We start from the raw sequence: 18,884 nt of genomic DNA, 5'->3' as shown, positions 1-18,884 counted from the left end.
AGAAAAGCGCTATATAAATGTAATGAATCATTATTATTTATTATTAAACACTAAAGTACAAAAATGAAGTAGAAAGTAACACTAAACCGCAACACCGCCGGGAACACCGGCACACCGTGTCTACTAAACACTAAGAAATACTAAGTAGAAACACTAAAGGAAAAAATACTATTCAGTACATACTGCGTCTACTAAGCAGTAAATCAGTAAAGGAGAAAGGACGGCAAGACCGCGTTAGCTGCGGAGCTCAGCTCGGAGCGAAATGAAGTTAATGAAATGAGGTGAATGGGAGGGGAGATGATCACGTGACTCCAACACCCGCCTTAACTCTCCATCCCTCCACAAACACACAAACACAGTCTATTGGATCCCAACTCTCCTTTATATATATAGATATACATATAACTTGTCCAATGTCTATTTATATACATAAAAAGACTAGATATGTCATTAGTTTTTACTTTTCCACCTTTCCACTTTCTCACTTTGTTAATTTTCCAGGTTAGTCAGCTAGTGTATTAATAAAAGCTCTTTCTTTTAAAACTTTGGCTGCTGTTGGCATGACTTTGAGTTTAGGAATGCTACAACAGGGTCCCTTAGTGTTTACTATATATCACTAGTGCTAAATCTCTCCACACTGTATTGTTGCGTGTCATCTAGTATTTGTCTAGACAAACATAACGCCATTAATATATTGTAGTTATTACAAACTCCATTTTATTTCTCTGCGAAACTCAAGGTACTTAAACAAGTAAGATGTTTGAGTGTTTGAGGGTTTATTTTTTGAACAGACATTGTATAAAGAATGTCAAAGCAGGCATATTATCAGCAAGCCCACTATCTTGTGTTTTAGCACTGGTGTCCTTATTCTTTTGCGGACACTAAAAATGACACCGAGCATTCAGAACCATCTTCTTCTGAGAGTTGTACACCTCCTCTATAGTTTGTGTCTCCTGCTGCTTCTACTGCAGTTCATTGTTGAGGTCATGACTTATTGATTGCAGGTCACAATGGGGTTGAGCCAAAACCAGAACTAATGTTGCATCTTCTTTTATGTTTCTTTATTTTTAATGACATAACTGACTTCACAGCTTGTACTACGTGCTGCTGTTCTAAAGACTCACATAAATACTACAGTAGCCTTTAATGTCTACATTCCTATCTTTACCAACACCAGCTCACAACTGCTTGTAGATATTGCAGCCTCAATATTCCTTTTCTAACATGTGTTTGGAAAACACCTCTTAGTTTTAACTTGAAATGCTGCAATAAAATTTATCTGTGCAGGCATTTCAGTAGAAGTACATTTATTTTGTGAAAAAGACTGTTTGTGTGGCTTACTAGTGTTCACCATAATGGTATAAAAGTCTCGTTCACCAATTTTTCATCAGAGGTGAAGGGCTGCTGAAAGATGACGTCTTTGCAAAATGAGACTTGAAAACTATTGGATAAAAACAGCTGGCAACTATGTAACATTTCATAGTCTTGGTTTGGTAAATACTGAGTCCTTCACGTCATGCCAAAATAACACAACCTGCAGAGGAACTACCTCATCTCTGGTCGACAAAGACATTTCCTTTGCTCTTCTTCATCCTAATGCAGCTAATCTCTCATCAAAATGTCTTAAATACAGTAAAATCCATCCATCCATTTTCCAACCCGCTGAATCCGAACACAGGGTCACGGGGGTCTGCTGGAGCCAATCCCAGCCAACACAGGGCACAAGGCAGGAAACAATCCCGGGCAGGGTGCCAACCCACCACAGGACACACACAAACACACCCACACACCAAGCACACACTAGGGCCAATTTTAGAATCGCCAATACAGTAAAATGTTTAGATAAATTATCATCACATACTTCACATATATACAATATCTTTATATATATAAAAAATCCAACGTCTGTCTGGCCGTATGTCTGTCAGCTTTTCACGAGAGAACTACTTGATGGATTTAGATTGTTTTGTTTTTCTATAATTTGCTTGAACATTCCAGTTGATTTTGCTACTTCTCTCATCATGCTAAGTATTATAGTTTGGTTGCGGCAGCGATTTTTTGCACGATCTGAGAGACAGGCTGCAGGCCGAGGCGTGGGGGAGGTGGTACCTCAGGAGTAGGGAGTTGGGCGGGGCCATCCTCAGTCACGTGCCAGCCTTCGTTCAAGTCGCTCTACTTCTTGCCACATGTTGGAGCATACCTTGTTTCCGCTTAGCTAGTGATACCTGTTTGTTCAGCAGACATTATCATTTAGAGATTGTTAAGGAATAACGTTTGACATTTTTAAGAGAGAGACACAGCTACGTGTGTTTTAGAGGGTACCTGCTCATTGGCAGAGATATCACGGCCAAGTGCTCCTCTCCCCATGTGGGGGATTGCTCTCCCATCAGAGCTGAACACAATCAAATACAGTGGCAATGTTTGACGTTGGAGCGTACTTACCTTCCATTTGGCCAGAGATACCTTGCCAACTTTTTACATTTTTGGCAAAGAGATCACAGCTACATTCTCACCCTTGATTGCAAAACCAAAAATATTGTATATTAAAAGGCCCTTGGATACAAAAGCTATGAATATAAATGAATCTCAATACAAATGAATATGTTTTAAAAAAAAAAATTTAATTGATTTTTAAATTTTGTCCTGTTTCACTACTACGTGGGTGGAGCTGCGGGGGGACTGGTAGTGCTATATGCACATACTTGCCTGTATTTATATGCTACATGTTTTTTGTAAAGTGCAGAAGTATACAATAAACAAAGGAAAATGACAATACTGTTGTCTTTCTTTTCTGTGAGGTGGTACACTAACTTGTTCACTGTCAAAATTATCCCCATTCTTATGTTCCACCTCTCTCTCTCTCTTTCACACATACACACACAATGAACCTTTGGCCCAGCAAATCTCTAAGCTCAAAGAACTTATGGCTAAGCTCAGTATCACTTGCATGGTCAGAGCTGATCTAGAATGGCTACGAACCACTTTCTTTCAAGTAGCCCCTGTAAGCAATGCAACCCTGAGCTTTTCATAGGCTTGACAGGATCAAAAAACATTGACTTGCTTACTGTTCTCAGTATGGTAGCCAAAACACTCTGTAAGTCTATCTAGTTCGGGACAGCGTCCTTCTGCCTAAGGGGCTGGGGGGAAGCTAAAATCCCCCTAGCAGTTATAAGATTTAAAAGGGCCAGTTATCCTCCTTTTCTCAATTTAGCCTCATGTGATACCTTCTGTCAATCTAGAGGTGTTCTGATTCATAATGACCCTTAGCAGCCTTATCGTATCTATATAACAATGGTCAGTCAGTCTAGCTGATAGGTCTCCCGGAATCTGAAGTCCTAGGGGAATATTATATGCTTGACTTTCAGGTTGACGACTCTGCAAAGTCTAAAAGGAAGGAATAGGCCCATTTATGCTGTCAACCATGATGCTTTGGACAAAAGATACTATACAATGCTCAGTTGAGGATCTCCAGGAATGCTCAGACATGTCACTCAAAGAAAAGCACTTAGCAGTAAATAATAAAGATCATGGCTTCCTGAGCAAAGGAGACACTCTGTTAGTGCAGCCAGCTAAGCCAATCAAACAGGTAATGTACTGCATGCATATAGCGTTATATGATTATTTACCTTTGTGTTTTTTTACCATGGTTATGGTTATTTGTTGCTCTTCAACTGTAATTTATTCACTTAATATAGCATATTTTTTATTCATGCAAATACATAGTTAATTGGTCTAAATAAATTTCATTTAAGATAAATACTTCCACAATTGTTGTATACAGTATAACTCTAAAGGCCTAGCTTATTTGCTTGCGCAATGCTCTGATGCACTTTTCCAAAATTCTGATGTATATTTCTATTGATCTAATTGCTTTCCTCACTGTCATTCTGCTTCCCGCTCAATTAATTTCAAAATGTTCCTTCCATAATTTCTTCTTCATAATGAGACAATGGCTGTCACAAAACTCTAAATGACATTTCCAGGGTCAAACATATGCCTTACTCACTCAATTTATTTCCATACATTTTACAAAGATTGCTGTAATTTAAACAACAGCATAATTTAGAAGTGTTCTAGCACTATTGCTGCATCTTTAATAATACAGAAAAATCAAGAAAGCCTAGCAGCATCCTGCAAACATGTGCTATTTACTTTTCATAGTAAGAAAAAGAAGTTGCATTGTGACACAGTGCTTAGTATCATTTTCTCATGAAATCTGGTTTTAATTGTCTGTGCAGCTTGCACAAAATAAACCAAAGTTTAGGAGTCTTTCTTCACCTGAAAATATCCATTGACCAGGTAATTGAAAAGCCTTAAATGGCCCAGTCTGTTTGTGTGAACATGCACCGTGATGAATGGGAGTTCCATCCAGCATGGGTTCCTGGCCCTGTAGTTTGTGCTGCTATATTATTATACTTCAGCTCCATACAAGTCTATCAAACAGGCAGATTAGGAAAATGGTTGGATTACTACTGAAAATAGTCAAAAACGTAAGTGAATGAAGAATAACTTGTATGCATTTCTTTCTAAGGAATCTCTCCTAAACAGAAAATTACTTCAGAAGACAAAAAGTGCAAGTGAAGTATTTCATGTTTTTTTCTTTGATTCACATGTGTTATTCAGCCTTAAACAATGATATATTGACAAAGAGGTACTACATATCAGTGAGATTTCAAAGTGTAGAAGTCTTTCACTGTCATTGTTTTATTGATGTCTTTTCATTTTTGGTTATTTAATTGTTCTCTGCCTTAATGCTCGTATGTCTGACATCAATAATTAGGGTGTATATTATTGCACAAATGTGTAATAACCTGTCACTCTGATGGAATCAAATTTTATGAAACCTTGAAAAGGTCACTGAGCAAAACTTTCCCATACAACTTTGCATTTTTTGGCATTTCTGCACTAGTTTAAGTGCCTTATTTGTAGAATAGTACACTGAAGCAAATGGATTTCTCACAAATTAAACCCTAGGATTACATCTGTTCATCACCTGAACTAATACTTGTAGTTTTCTTTGGCGAAATTCACCAAAGGGTTTTTCATAGCAAATATGCTGTATGCACTATTGACCTCGTTCATGGAATATTTTCCAGAAAATTAACCAAGCAGCCTGCTTAGACAAACATTTTTTTTCCTAGAGCCCCATGATCCTTTGAAGGCCAACATGATATCACAGAACTGTAGCAGCCATGCGAAACACTTGCACATATGCTTACTGTTAGCTTTTTGGCAATCTGCATTAGCAGATGTCACAACCCGATCCTCCAGCCTTCCATGCTATTTGCGTATAAAAAAAAGCAGTATTTTCATTTGAGGGGTATGTTAGCCGATCATAACACTGATCCTTATGTGCTGCAAATTTAGCCATGTGCTGGAGCTATGACACAAAACTTATTATAAAGGCGCCCTCCCCTTCCTTGAGAAAGAAAACACATGCAAACCTGCAAAATAATGATAATAGTGAAAGATTTTTTACTGATTACAAGGCATTTCTACCAATAAGTAGTGAAGAAAAGTGCAAAGCATCTGCAAAGATAGTTTGCAAACAAAAAAGATGTTCTAGCCGCACCCAGAGTCAGTTCATTGCACAGCTATTGTGTGCGCTAAGTTTGGAACTCTGTGAGTTACAATGGTAATTTTTTTTTACTTATTACTAGTTTATGGCAATTTGTTGTTTTTGTTGTGGTTACCAGCCTGGGTGTTTAATGTCTTGTATTGTCTGAGACATGGTGATGGCAATCATTAGCACTGCCACCACACAGCTCAGATCACACTGGCCACAATAATCAGTCCATCAGAGTTGGAAGATAATGTTATAGCCTTCAGGGACACTTAAAACACTATTGCACCATTATAGTCCAATGAAACCAAGTTCACTTCCTCCTTCTCTATTGACTTCAATCATTCCCATGATTTTGCTGGCCTCACAGTGAAACGAATTCAAAGGGGTTTGCTCATCACTAAGTCTGTCCCAGGGCAAACCTCATACACACACACAAATCCTTATATATACTTGCTGGTCTCTTTATTAGGTTCACCTTGCTAGTACCAGGCTGGACCTCCTTTTGCCTTCAGAACTGCAGTAATTCCTCAGGGCATAGATTCAGAAAGATGCTGGAAAAATTCCTCAGGGATATTGGTCCATATTGATATGATAGCATATTGCAGTAGCTGCAGAACTGTCAGCTGCACATCTGTGATGTGAATCTTCCATTCCACCACACCCCAAAGGTGCTCTATTGGATTGAAATCTGGTGACTGTGGAGGCCGAGTACAGTGAACTCATTATCATGTTAAAGAAACCAGTTTGAGATGATTTGAACTCTGTGACATGATGTGGTGTACTGCTGGAAGTAGCCATCAGATGATGGGTACCCTGCAGCTATAAAGTGACGGACATGGTCGGCAGCAATACTCAGGTAGGCCGTGGCAGTTAAAAGATGCTCAGTTACTACTAAGGGGCCCAAAGTATGCCAAGAAAATATCTTCCACACCATTACACCACCACCACCAGCCTGAACCATTGATGCTAGGTAGGATGGATCCATGCTTTCTTGTTGTAGACACCAAATTCTGACCCTACCATCTGAATGTCGAGACTCATCAGACCAGGCAGCATTTTTCCAATCTTCTGTTGTCCAATTTTGTAGAGCCCATGCAAATTGTAGCCAGAGTTGCCTGTTCTTAGCTGACAGGAGAGGCACCCGGTGTGGTCTCCTGCTGCTGTAGTCCATCTGCTTCAAGGTTCAACATGTTGTGTGTTCAGAGATGCTTTTCTGCATACCTCAATTGTAAAGAGTGGTTATTTCAGTTACTGTTGCCTTTTTATTAGCTCAAACCAGTCTGGCCATTCTGCTCTGACCTCTGGCATCAACAAGGCATTTTCACTCAGAGAACTGACACTACACTGGTTATTTTCTCACTTTCGGACCATTAACTGCAAACCCAGTAGATTAGCAATTTCTGAAATACTCAGAACAGCACATTTGGCACCAACAACCATGCCACATTCAAAGTCACTTAAATCACCTTTCTTCCCCAATCTGATGCTCAGTCTGAACTTCAGCCTGTTGTCTTGAAATTGCCTACATGCCTAAATGTATTGAGTTGCTGCCATGTGATTGGCTAATTTGATTTTTCCATTAACAAGCAGTTGAATAGCTGTACCTAATAAAATGTACATAATACAATTGCCAGAAATTAATTTGTATATTTCAGAAAATTTCAGTGAAACGGTTACCAGTAATCATTCTGGTTGTGAATACAATGAAAAGGAACACATTTTAGCCTACTTGAAAACCAGGGCAGTAAATAGACTATCAAAATAATTTACACAGCTATTGATCACACAGCTGATTTAACAATAAGGGACAGTTAACTCAAAGCTGCCAAACAAAATGTTAGAAGTGCAAAGATTTAATTGTTGAATCATATATCATCTTGTTTTTGAAGGATGTACAGATTTTGCTTAAAACTAAAATGTATCCATTGTGCAGTAACTGTGTTCCATAGCACTCAAAATGGATTTATTCATTTATTCTATTTCTAAACAAACTCATTCTTATACAGGGTCACAAAGGACACAGCCTATCATGAAAATATTACCTACCCAATAATTATCAGCAAATAACGTGTATATCGCGTAATTACAGGTTTTGTAAAGAGTCAGATCATGATGCTTGATGTGAAAGCTTGCTTATCTCCGCAATTGTTCTACAGAGAATACCATATCTTTTACAATGTATACTGTTTAAATAATAAAAACTGTGCTGCCACAATACTGTCACTATACTACAGTTTAGCATTTAACACTGTTGTATCATCAAAGCAGATCATTAAACACCTCAGCTGAGGACTCCTGCCACCTTCTGCAACGAAACACTGAATGTGTTAACTGGAAGCACCAGCATGTACAGTTTGCCAGCATCATTTCTCCACATTGATCCTCAACACAGGCACCCCATAGAGTAGTGTGCTGAGCTACCACCTTTACACCTTGCTCAGCTACAATTACTTGGACAACGTTTCAACTACATTATTACATTTTTTGATGACACAACCATCACGGAACTACCTACCAACAATAATGAGCCAGCTTATAGAAATCAGATTTGCCTTCTGACACAGATGTGCCATCCAAGACTTCTCTTTCTTAATGTCAATCAAACCAAAGCGCTGCTTGTAGACTTCAGAATTTAGAAGGCAAATCACACTCACATTGATACTAGTGGGAATGTGACAAGGCTTAACATCTTGAAGTCAATATCACAAATGGGCACAATACATCAAAGCCTTATGAAGAAGACTCGTCAATTGTATTACTGCATTAGACAAAACAGAAGACCCTGCATGTTTCCTCCTATGCTACCAACTTCTACAGATGCACATTGGAGTCCATCCTCACTGGCTGCACACCTCAGCATGGCAACTGTTTGGCACAGGATTACACAGCACTAATGAGTGGGTTATGTTGGCTCAAGAAATGAATGGAACAGGACACAGACATAAAGGAAAACGATATTGTTAAAAGCTACGTTAGTGTTTAAAGCTACTCAACAGATGTTTGTACTGACAACTACATGAGTTAACCTAATGTGTACTTCTGTTTAATGCTTTAGGTTTTCTTCATCTGTTCTTAGTAGTATTACTGCCACTACTTTGTATGAGTCAGGCAAGTAACCCTGTACTGTTTACATATGATGAAACAATTGATCTTGAACTAGAATCATGTATTAATTGAACTTCCAGCTATGTACACAGTTTCAAATTCTTTGAGCATACAAATCCTAATTTTTGGTGATAAACAATTGGTTTGATAGTTCATGATATCATCTCATATGGGAAGGATATGTGCATTTCATGTGTTTATCATCCATCTATTTCCTAAGTCCACTTATCCTGAGCAGGGTTGTGGGGCAGCTGAAGCCTATCCCAGCAAACATTGAGCACAAGGTAGGAACAACCCCTGGACAGGGCACCAGTCCATCACAGGGTAAACACACAAACACACACACACATACACATACACACTGGCCAATTTAATACCAGTTCATGTAACCTGCATGTCTTTTGACTATAGCAGGAAACCAGAGCACCTGGAGGAAACCCACGCAGATACGGAGACAGCATGGAAATTCCATGCTGGATGTAACCCCTGGCCTCCTTGTTGCAAGGCAGCATAGTTATCATTGTGCCACCACAAGACCCATGTGTTTATCAAACCTGTAAAAACAACAGTTAGCATTAAAAACCTTGCAGTTGCTCAGTGCAAAAGAAGAAAAAGAAAAAAATATTACTAGAATTCAATAGCAACCCATAAACCCAAAATGAGTTCCAGGATGAATTTCCTTCTTCAGGCTTACAGTATATATACAGTATATTATATATAGGATGTAAAGAGATCTATCCACACCTTTGGTGTCTTATGAGTTTCTTTTTGTAAAATTAACAGTGTAAATTAATGTATTATATGTATGATTAATATGTCAGGGAACGGTATGGTGCATTCTTTCTCCCTGAGATATTTTAATTAAGAACAAAAACTACAGGAAAGACACACCAAATTAAAAAAAAAGCTGTATGTTATAAATAGTTTAGAACAGTGAAAAGAAGAGAATGTCATTTCAGATCCCAAATATTTTACATGCAGTTCTAAACCTATGCAGTATCTATGCACATTTGTACACAGGATTAATTTTGCTCTCCAACAAATGGTGAGCTATGTAGTTTACAATAGACACCTTAAAATCATCATACACTCTTAAATGAAACAGTACATTGATCTAGTAAGCAAGCACAGTGGCAAAGTGATAGTGCTACAGTCTTGTAGGTCCAGTGTCCTGGGTTTGAGCCTCACAGCCAGTCATTGTCTGTGTTGAGTTTGCATGTTCTCCTCTTATCTGCATGAAGTTTTCCCTTTTTGGCCATAATGGTTTTCCATCCACATTCCAAATATGAGTGTGTTAGACTCACTACTATATCCTAATTGGTCTTGTGTGGATGTGTGTGAGTGGGTCCTGTGATTCCCGATCTAGGGTTGGTCCTTGCCTTGCACACAATGCTGCACTGAGCAGATTTAAGAATTTTTTGTTATACTAGGGGGCTTTGCCCCCTGCTCGCTTCACTCGCCAATCCCTTTCCCCCGCTAGCGGCCACATCCTTGAAAGCCCTCTTAAACGGTGATACAATGGTAAACAAATACTTTTTTTGTTTAAAACGGTGATACAATGGGAAACAAATACATTTTTGTTTTTAAATCCTCTTTGCTCGAGCAGCTGCTGCCATGCTGCTGCTGCCCTCACGCTTGATCTGCAATTCGCTTGCCTATCCCTTCCATCCCCACCAGCGGTAGCTGCCATTGTGAAGAGGGGGGCTGAGCATACCCCAAGGAGACATGGCTGCTCCTCCGAAACCCCTCTTAAAAAGTGATACATTGGGAAATAAGTAACAGGTGTTTTGTTCACCTCCTCTTTGCTCAAGAATCTGTTGGCTTGCTGCTGATGCGTGCCGCGTGATCTGCATTTCATGTGGAGCTTCAAACATTTAAAAGCCTGTACAGCACCTGAATATTCAATCTCTTTTCACTGTTCCATTATTTCCCCGAGTAATATTTTCAGTTTGTTTGCGCTAATGCGACCTTGACTCTCACGTTCTGAGACTTTCGAATTTTCCTACTTCCATTATCTCTAACCTGCTCTGCATGCGTATCACGGGACTTGCGTCTGAAGGCTGTAAGTATGACATGACTCGTCCATCTCGCTGGAAGTGAAAGTGTCTCTGTTTCTCTGTCTCTCTTCAAAAGATCACGTCTCATTCCCGGGAAAAAGTCTGGTCTCATCGCAAGTTTTTTTTTTTATAATAGAGAGATTTTGAAAATAAACTTATTGTATACTAAGAACATCATAATGTAAGCCTGTACATTCATTAGGTAAAATTATAATTTTCTGTAATTTATAAGCATCATTTGTGGTAGTCTGGTTGTACGCCTAAGAAGTCTACCATCGACCACGTCCTGGCAGAGAGGGTTCTCTCTGAGTGCAAACACGAATATCAGAAGAGTTTCTTTGCAGAGTTTGTTGATTTTCATAAAGCGTTCGACTCAGTTGATTGAACTTCCCTGTGGGACATCCTGAGACTTTGCGGGATCCCCCTGAAGTCGCTGGATATCATGACCACCTGTACACTGGTACTGTGAGTGCTTTGCAGAGTGGAGGCAGAACCTCTGAATTTTTCCCAGTTGATTCTGGGGTTCATCAGGGGTTTGGTCTTGCTCCTGTTCTGTTTGATGCTTCCATGGACTTGGTTTTGGGCAGGGTTCATGTGGTCCAGCGGTTATGGGGCATCTGTTAGTGAAGAGAGATTCACTGATCTTGACTTTGCTGATAATGCTGTGATTTTCGCAGAGTCAATGGAGGCTCTGATTGGGGCTCTCAGAAGACTGAGTGAGGAGTCTGAGTGTCTGGGCTTGTGAGTGTCCTAGATAAAAACCAAGATCCATGCTTTTAACAACCTCTTGGGTACGGCCATCAGCAGTGTGTCTGTCTGTGGTGAGAATGCCGACCGTGTTGAGAAGTTTACCTACCCCGGCAGCACCATTCATGTCTCTGGTGACTATTTCTATGAAGGCAGTAGACTGACTGGGAGAGCATGGAGGGTCATCAGGTCCTGGAAAGGGGTGTGTGGTTTTCCCAATATCTTTGCAAAAGGATGAAGGTCCAAGTCTTTAGAGTCCTGGTGCTTCTTGTCTTGCTATATGGTTGCTATATGGACACTATCCAGTGACCTGAGATGAAGACTGGACTCCTTTGGTACTGTGTCTCTTCAGAGAATCCTAGGGTACCTCTGGTTTGACTTTGTGTGGAATGAACAGTTGCTCAAGGAGTCTCGAATGAGGCATGTTACCTGCATTGTTAAGGTGATTCCCTGAGGGTGATCCAGCTCCCTGAGCGGCAGGACCAGACCAAAGGGACGTCCACGTAACATCTAGCTGCGGCAGATAGAGGGTCATTTCCAGAGGGTGGAACTGGACCAGGTGTTTTGCCATGGGGGTTGCCAACTGGGATCCTGAGGTGTTTCATCACGTGGTGAGTGCTGCAACGCGCTGTAGCAGTGCATGCTCACCAAATGACCTGAACTGATTTATGGCTAAGCATATTTTCTGCTATTGAAAATTTAGTTTTTTTACAACTCCTTTAAACTGACAAAGTATGTGCATAAACTTTGAAAAATGAAAAACTACAGATTAAAATGAACTTCAGAGAGGTCCTGCTTATTTCACTTTATACTACCAACTTTCATTGTACTCCCTTATACCTGCTTTTTCCTCTTAGGCAAATCAGTGTGTATGTTTCTGAATTATATGAAAAGAACACAAGCACTTATTAGGTTTTGAACATACAGCACATTAAAATCTGCCTTAACTAGCTTTAACACACATCTTACTGTAATAGGCAAGTGCCATTTTACAATTTGATATATTTCTTATAATACAATGATTGAATTATATTTCCTGAAACTTCAAAAGGAGGCTCAAGATTGTGTATTTTTTTCCAAGTAGGTTCAAAATAATGGTGAACCTAAGACCATTCAAGCTAAATCTATTGGATCTTGCCAAATTCTTCCACAGAAGAGTTTGTATTGCCCAGAATTCTACCTCCTACCCTGTTACTACCTCTCCAAAATACGGAGTTCATTGTGCAAAATCTTCAAAGAAGCTATTCTCACCAGCCAGAAGAAATTTTTACAACAGAAAAGAAACGCATGTAGGTCTACATTCCAACACACAAATTCCCTTTTAACGAATACCTGGGTTATTCATATCCTTTGAATGTCTTTTATCTAAATATATTTACCCAAAATCTGTGTGGTAAATTGATCATTGCAAGGATATTTAAAGTTCACTCTTTAAAAATGATTTATTTTTGAAACCTTGCATTTTTAGTAGTCCCAAGAACCCTAAGCAGAATACAATAAATTGAACCATTATTTCAAGGCTGTTCTTTCTTCCTGCATGTTTCCCTTAGAGCATGTTAAAGATATTTAGGGACAATATTAGACGTTTATGGCAAACTGAATTAGCAACTTGAGATATCTGAAAATGAATGAAGATATTTTGATATCTATTTTAAAATATCTTAAAATGATTTTTTAAGATATCTTACATTAATTTCCAGATATCTCAAATACATTTTGAGATATTTTAAAATAACATGGTGTGCATTTTGAAGTGTCTGATATCTTAAGATTTTCAATAAGACTTCCTGTCATTTTAATATATTTCAGATACCTTCACATTGCCTCAAGTTTGAGAAATCGAAATAAATTTTTAAATATCTTAAACTCTTATCCTGATACCTTAAAAATGTATCATGTATTTAAAGTTATTTAAAATTTGATTTCAAGATATTGGAAACACATTTTAATATATTTTTTAAAAAACATGTCATTTTGATATTTGTAAAATACAACTAAAGATTTCCAAAATGACTTCTGTCTTCTATTAAGATATCTCATATACAGTACATTCTGAGATATCTGACAATATGCAGAAAATCCTGCTGATAAAATGCAGACATTTTCATAAAAAGATTTTGAAATATTTTGCAATCCACTTTAGATATCTTAAACTGCATAGGCAGTATTATACATATCTTTAAATATTGGGAAACATACAATATTTGAGGTATATTGCAACGAATGTCAGACCTCTGAAATGCTGGACTGCATTACTTGATATCGATTTTGAGATAGCTCCTTGGTACACTTTTAAGTATATACAGTAAGCAATATATTTGGGAAAACAGTCCTACAAAACATCTGAAAACAAAAGGTGAAAAATAAGCAGCAACTGTGTACATAATAGGATTGCCCAACACTTGTGGGTCTGTGTATGAACATTGATCAGCTGCACAAATTTAGCATTTGCTAAAAGATTTAATGCATAAAATATTTAAGGTCAATAAAAAAATCTATATCTAACTAACTTTTCAAAATATTGACCCATGGTCACAGAGCAAGCTAGTATTATTGGTAGAGACCACATTGGCATTCAGGAATATGACTGTGGTGAAAAACTGTATATCAAAAATGAAATCTATACCAACTATAGCAGACTCTCATTGGCAATTTATTCAAAAATATGTAAATACTGTAACTAGTCTGTTGAACTTTGCATTTCATTGCATTTATTTGTCATGGAAATTTTCCACAATGCATTTTTCAGTTTTGTTCATTTTTATCAGCTCACCTGGATAACTTAAGATCAATTATTAGAGTCAATGATCCACAACAGGTTTCGATTATTCTTTGTAAGTCACCATTTCACATGCATTTTCAAAAAGAATTTAGTCTGCATTTTAAATTACCTTTATAGCCTAAGGTAAGTCAAAACATTTGCTTTATTATAAAATTAGTTCAGAAATATCTGAACTAAATAGGGTGCAAATTGCATAACACAGCCCCTAATAGCATTTGCTTTTGGATGCATACATTACTTTACAAAGTTGTAATGTGCATTCCTATGTATCAGAACATAAAACAGTTAACTTATATTGTACACGATGGAAACATTGCTTAAAATGCAGACTTAAAGTCTGGAATGATTGATTGAATATTATTTTAATTCTCCGCTACTTTATTCAGTGTTAAAGAGGGGAACATAAATAAGCATTGTTCTTCCCCGTATGAAAACCCAGTGTTACGTAACAGCTCATGCAGTGAAAGCAGCTTGAAATAAATTCAGTGCACACCAGATCTGCAGTGCTCACTTCGATACATAAAAAATGGTATCTGACAAAACACCTCTGAAAATTATATTATTTTTATAATGGTGTGCAACAATATTATAACCAATTAGAAAGCAAATACATTGGAAGCCTTTAGATTAATGATCAGCATGTGTTAGCCTAATTATTTGTGACATTACAGACAAAGAAACTTAGAATAGCAAGCACTATGTAATAAGTGTGTCTGAGCACTGACAACAAGGAATTCCTAACAGGCAAGCGCCCTACAAATTACCCAAATATATAAAAACGTATATTATATTTATTTCGGTTTACCTACAATCAGGATGTAATACCAGTAGAGCACTATAATCGCCCTCTTTTGTTAAGAACTTGTTAGACTACGACGCATAGAAACAGCTGGGCAAAAGAAAAAGAGACAGCACAAACTGCCCTTGCCATTGAAAGCGTCCTTTACAGATCCACAGTGGCACAATGCGATTCTATTTGCTTGTCTGATTTTCTCCCTGCTGGCAAGCTCCAGGCATCCGCCAACTTCAAACTTTCTGTATTCACAGCCCTGGAAAGGTTTTACTTTAATCCCATGGGACATTTTCGTAAAAGCTTTGATCGCCCAGGAAAAGACATTTTCCAATTTAAAATTTCAACTCTATTTTCACCAGAAATCTTTCTCATCATGTGTGTTCATATTTTTTGATAGGTTTTTTAAAAAAGAGGTTTTTAAAAATGTCAAGTGCTGCAAAGTTTAGAACAAAATCAATCTGTAATGCATGTATAAAACACTTGCATTATTCAACATAGGCTACTAAGTATAGAGAGGGAGCAAATATAGAAGTATGAAGGGCACAACATCATAGATATATAAACAGATACAGTAGATAGGAAATGCATTATATAATAGCTATGAAAGGCACTATATAATAGCCTACATAATGTATGCATACGTTTCAACATTTTAAGTGCATCCGATTCCTGACTACAGTCTGATAGCAATAACGGTACATTAAACTGGGTTATAAAACTACCATTCTGAAAACGCTAAAAATATTCAGAACAGTTAACCTACCAGAACCGGTTCTTCCGATACACTTGTTGGTGCACAGCCGCAAATGAGGTGGTCAAGCCAACTTTTTGACCTTGTCGTTTTTTAATGTTTCTTGCGGAAGAAACGCAAGTACATTATCACTCTGTAAAGTCCTTTTATCGCCCAAGCTTCAAAACGGTATAGTCAACATGCAAGTGTCTCTCAACTTTCCACACTTTTTTTCCTGTTGCTTATTACGCCTCCTTATGACATGCTGTTAATTTAAAACGAAATAAGAAATAAAAATCAGATACATAAAAATATGAAATTATAAAGGGCTATGCCATCGGCGTCGAGAAACTTGTTCGAAATCCTCTGTACTGTGTGCACAGGTCGCCTGGTTGCGCAGCGCAGTTTCCAGCCCTTGCCCCCTCATATCATTCTACACCGCTTCTTCATTATTTAAACTAACTGTTTAGTTGTTAGACACATACTGCCTTCACTCGACTCTGCTTGCTTTCTACTCAGAGGGCAGTTTTGTCTTTTTGTTTTTCTATCCCTCAGGTCTCCTTCGATTGTGTGGATTTGCTTAGTTTGGCAGCAGTTCTCCTGCCGCAAGTCCCATGGAGTCCGCACGCAAGCCCTTCTCTCGGGCTCCGATGTGCAAGGAGAAGAAAGTAGAAAAGCCCCCCACCTCGATACTGACAGGCAAAGGCTGCTGCTGCTGCTACTACTACTGCTGCTGCTGCCGCGGCGGCTACTGCTCTTTCCAAAGGATGCTTCTGTTTCCCATAGCAACAACGATCAGTCTCACCCGCTTATCTACTTTCTCATTGGCGAAAGACGCTTCGGTTTCGCCCCTCCCATAATTAAAAGTATTGAAGACAAGAAGGAAAAAAATACCTTTTCGTATTTTACAGCAATATTCTTTGGTGACCACATGTTACAGACAAGGATGTTTAACGAACTAGTTATCCGTCATCCCCCCTTAATTTTGATTCCAATTTAGAGTCACAGGGTGTCGGAGCCAGTTCCTACAGATTCAGACGTAAAGCGGGATCCAATCTTGAATCCGTCGCTGGACTTTTAAAAAACAGAATGTGTTCTTTCAAAGCGGTAAACTTTCTTCATTAGTTTTATCAATACACATGTATCAAAAACATCACAAAAATCTGCACTCGTTGCCTGTGGAGCGCGATGTCTAATTGTTTACATGTTCCTGGAAGACAATGCAGTGTCATGTCAACAAGTTTCAATAACACTGGTAACATTACCTTAAGATTTTATTAATTTTCAAATTTGTGAAATTTGCATCAGATAGATAGATAGATAGATAGATAGATAGATAGATAGATAGATAGATAGATAGATAGATAGATAGATAGATAGATAGAATAAGTAATTTATGTTAATGTTACCCACAGTACCACTCATTTAAGCTGACACCCATGCCTCCTCATACTGGACCACTTTAAATTCATCAGTCAACCTAATCCCCATGCTGCCAGAATGTGGGAAGAAAAAAGAAAGTACTTGAAGAACTACCATACAGGCTCAGGAATAAGACAAATATTTGAGACAGCATTGTTAACAACTCTGCCACCATAATTCAAAGTAGCACACTTAGGATCTTTATATGTCAACATGACATTGTTCTAAAAAAATTGTGAATAGATATTGAGCATCTACTACATTAGATAGCCTGCTCTTTTCAAACACCTCTTTGTCAGTATAAAAGCAGTAAAATGAATACAAGCCTATTGTAGTAGTAACATAGAACTTAAATATATTAATTATTTACATTACATCTTGCCTGAAGAAGGGGCCTGAGTTGTCTCGAAAGCTTGCATATTGTAATCTTTTTAGTTAGCCAATAAAAGGTGTCATTTTGCTTGACTTTTCACTTCATTATTTAATGAAGTGTTTACATTACTGATTTATGTAACTTTCTTTTATTGCCTTTGTTTCCATACTATGTTGTGTAGTTTTTTTGCACTGTAACACTTTATATATATATATATATATATATATATATATATGATTAGTTTTTCTTTCCCTTTTTTTTGCGACTTACTTCTCATTGATCATTATTTGTCACTCCATCACCGCAGACCATACCATTAAGTCTTCAGCTTGGTAAAGTTAAATTATCGTATTAAGTCAATAATTATTTCCTATTTTAAAAAATGTGCGCTAGATTATTTTATTACATCTTTTTCAAATGCAAGTGTATTAATGTTTCTGTCAGTGATAATGAGCATCTCCTCCTGATTTTCTATATATGAAAATTTTCCTATATTTGCAGAAATTATTTCTGGTTTGGATACACCCCATTTATATCTCGGGTGATATTTTTAATAGAGTAAATTTCATAATCCTGAGTCTTGGGTTCAAATCATGACTCAGAAATTATCTAGCTGTAGTGTGCACGGCCTCATCAGATCTGTATTAGTGAGTGTGAACTTGTGTATGCTGCAGTGAACAGGCCACAACTCCAAGGTGGGTTATGCCTGAATGCCATTCCTCCACAACACTGATTTGGAATGCATAAGATCAGAAATAATTTAAATAATACATGTAAGTATACAGTACATCAGAGTCACAGCAAAACTTTTTAAAGGGTCTAAATTCTTATATCCTTTTGGTATTCTGCATTTATATATATGTGACCGGAAGAGAGAGCATCTGCATGGCACTACCTTCCCCAGGATGTTAGAGGGCAGCCCTACTGGTCGGCTGTGGCATCACGGATTCCGACAGGGCATGCTAGGAGCTGGAGTTTGGTACAGCCCTGTTGGTTTCCTTGGGGACTGCCAGGGGGAGCTGCAAAGCCCTACTTCCACCACATGTGGGAGTGATTCCAGGTTTGATTAATGAATCACTTGCAACAATCCCAGGACCAGCTGTAAAGGAGCCGCCTCACTTCACTCAGGGAGCCAGAATTGGGAGGGAGAGGGATGAGGCTTGCGATTGAGGAGAATTTGGTGCTGCTTTGTATTGTACTGCTGTGGGAAGTGAGACGAGAGTGCTTCCTACTTGTAAATAAACGTTGTGTTGTGTCTCTGCCTGTCTGTGTTGGGGTTGGGGCAGCTGGAGCACATATATATACTTGT

General features: G+C 38.2%; 1 protein-coding gene across 1 annotated transcript in view; it reads right to left on the bottom strand.

Annotated features, from left to right (window-relative positions):
• Window positions 1-16,555, bottom strand: part of grm3 (glutamate receptor, metabotropic 3) — a 262,901-nt gene extending 246,346 nt beyond the window's left edge. The window contains exon 1 of the mRNA XM_028815001.2: window positions 15,814-16,555. The gene's annotated coding sequence lies outside the window, so the exon portion shown is untranslated. The remainder of the gene's footprint in view (window positions 1-15,813) is intronic.
• Between the last annotated feature and the right edge of the window lie 2,329 nt (window positions 16,556-18,884).

Source organism: Erpetoichthys calabaricus, chromosome 1 (genome assembly GCF_900747795.2).
Source record: "Erpetoichthys calabaricus chromosome 1, fErpCal1.3, whole genome shotgun sequence".
NCBI lineage: Eukaryota > Metazoa > Chordata > Cladistia > Polypteriformes > Polypteridae > Erpetoichthys > Erpetoichthys calabaricus.
Note: the sequence above shows the minus strand (reverse complement) of the source record. Positions and strands in the feature narration are given on the sequence as shown.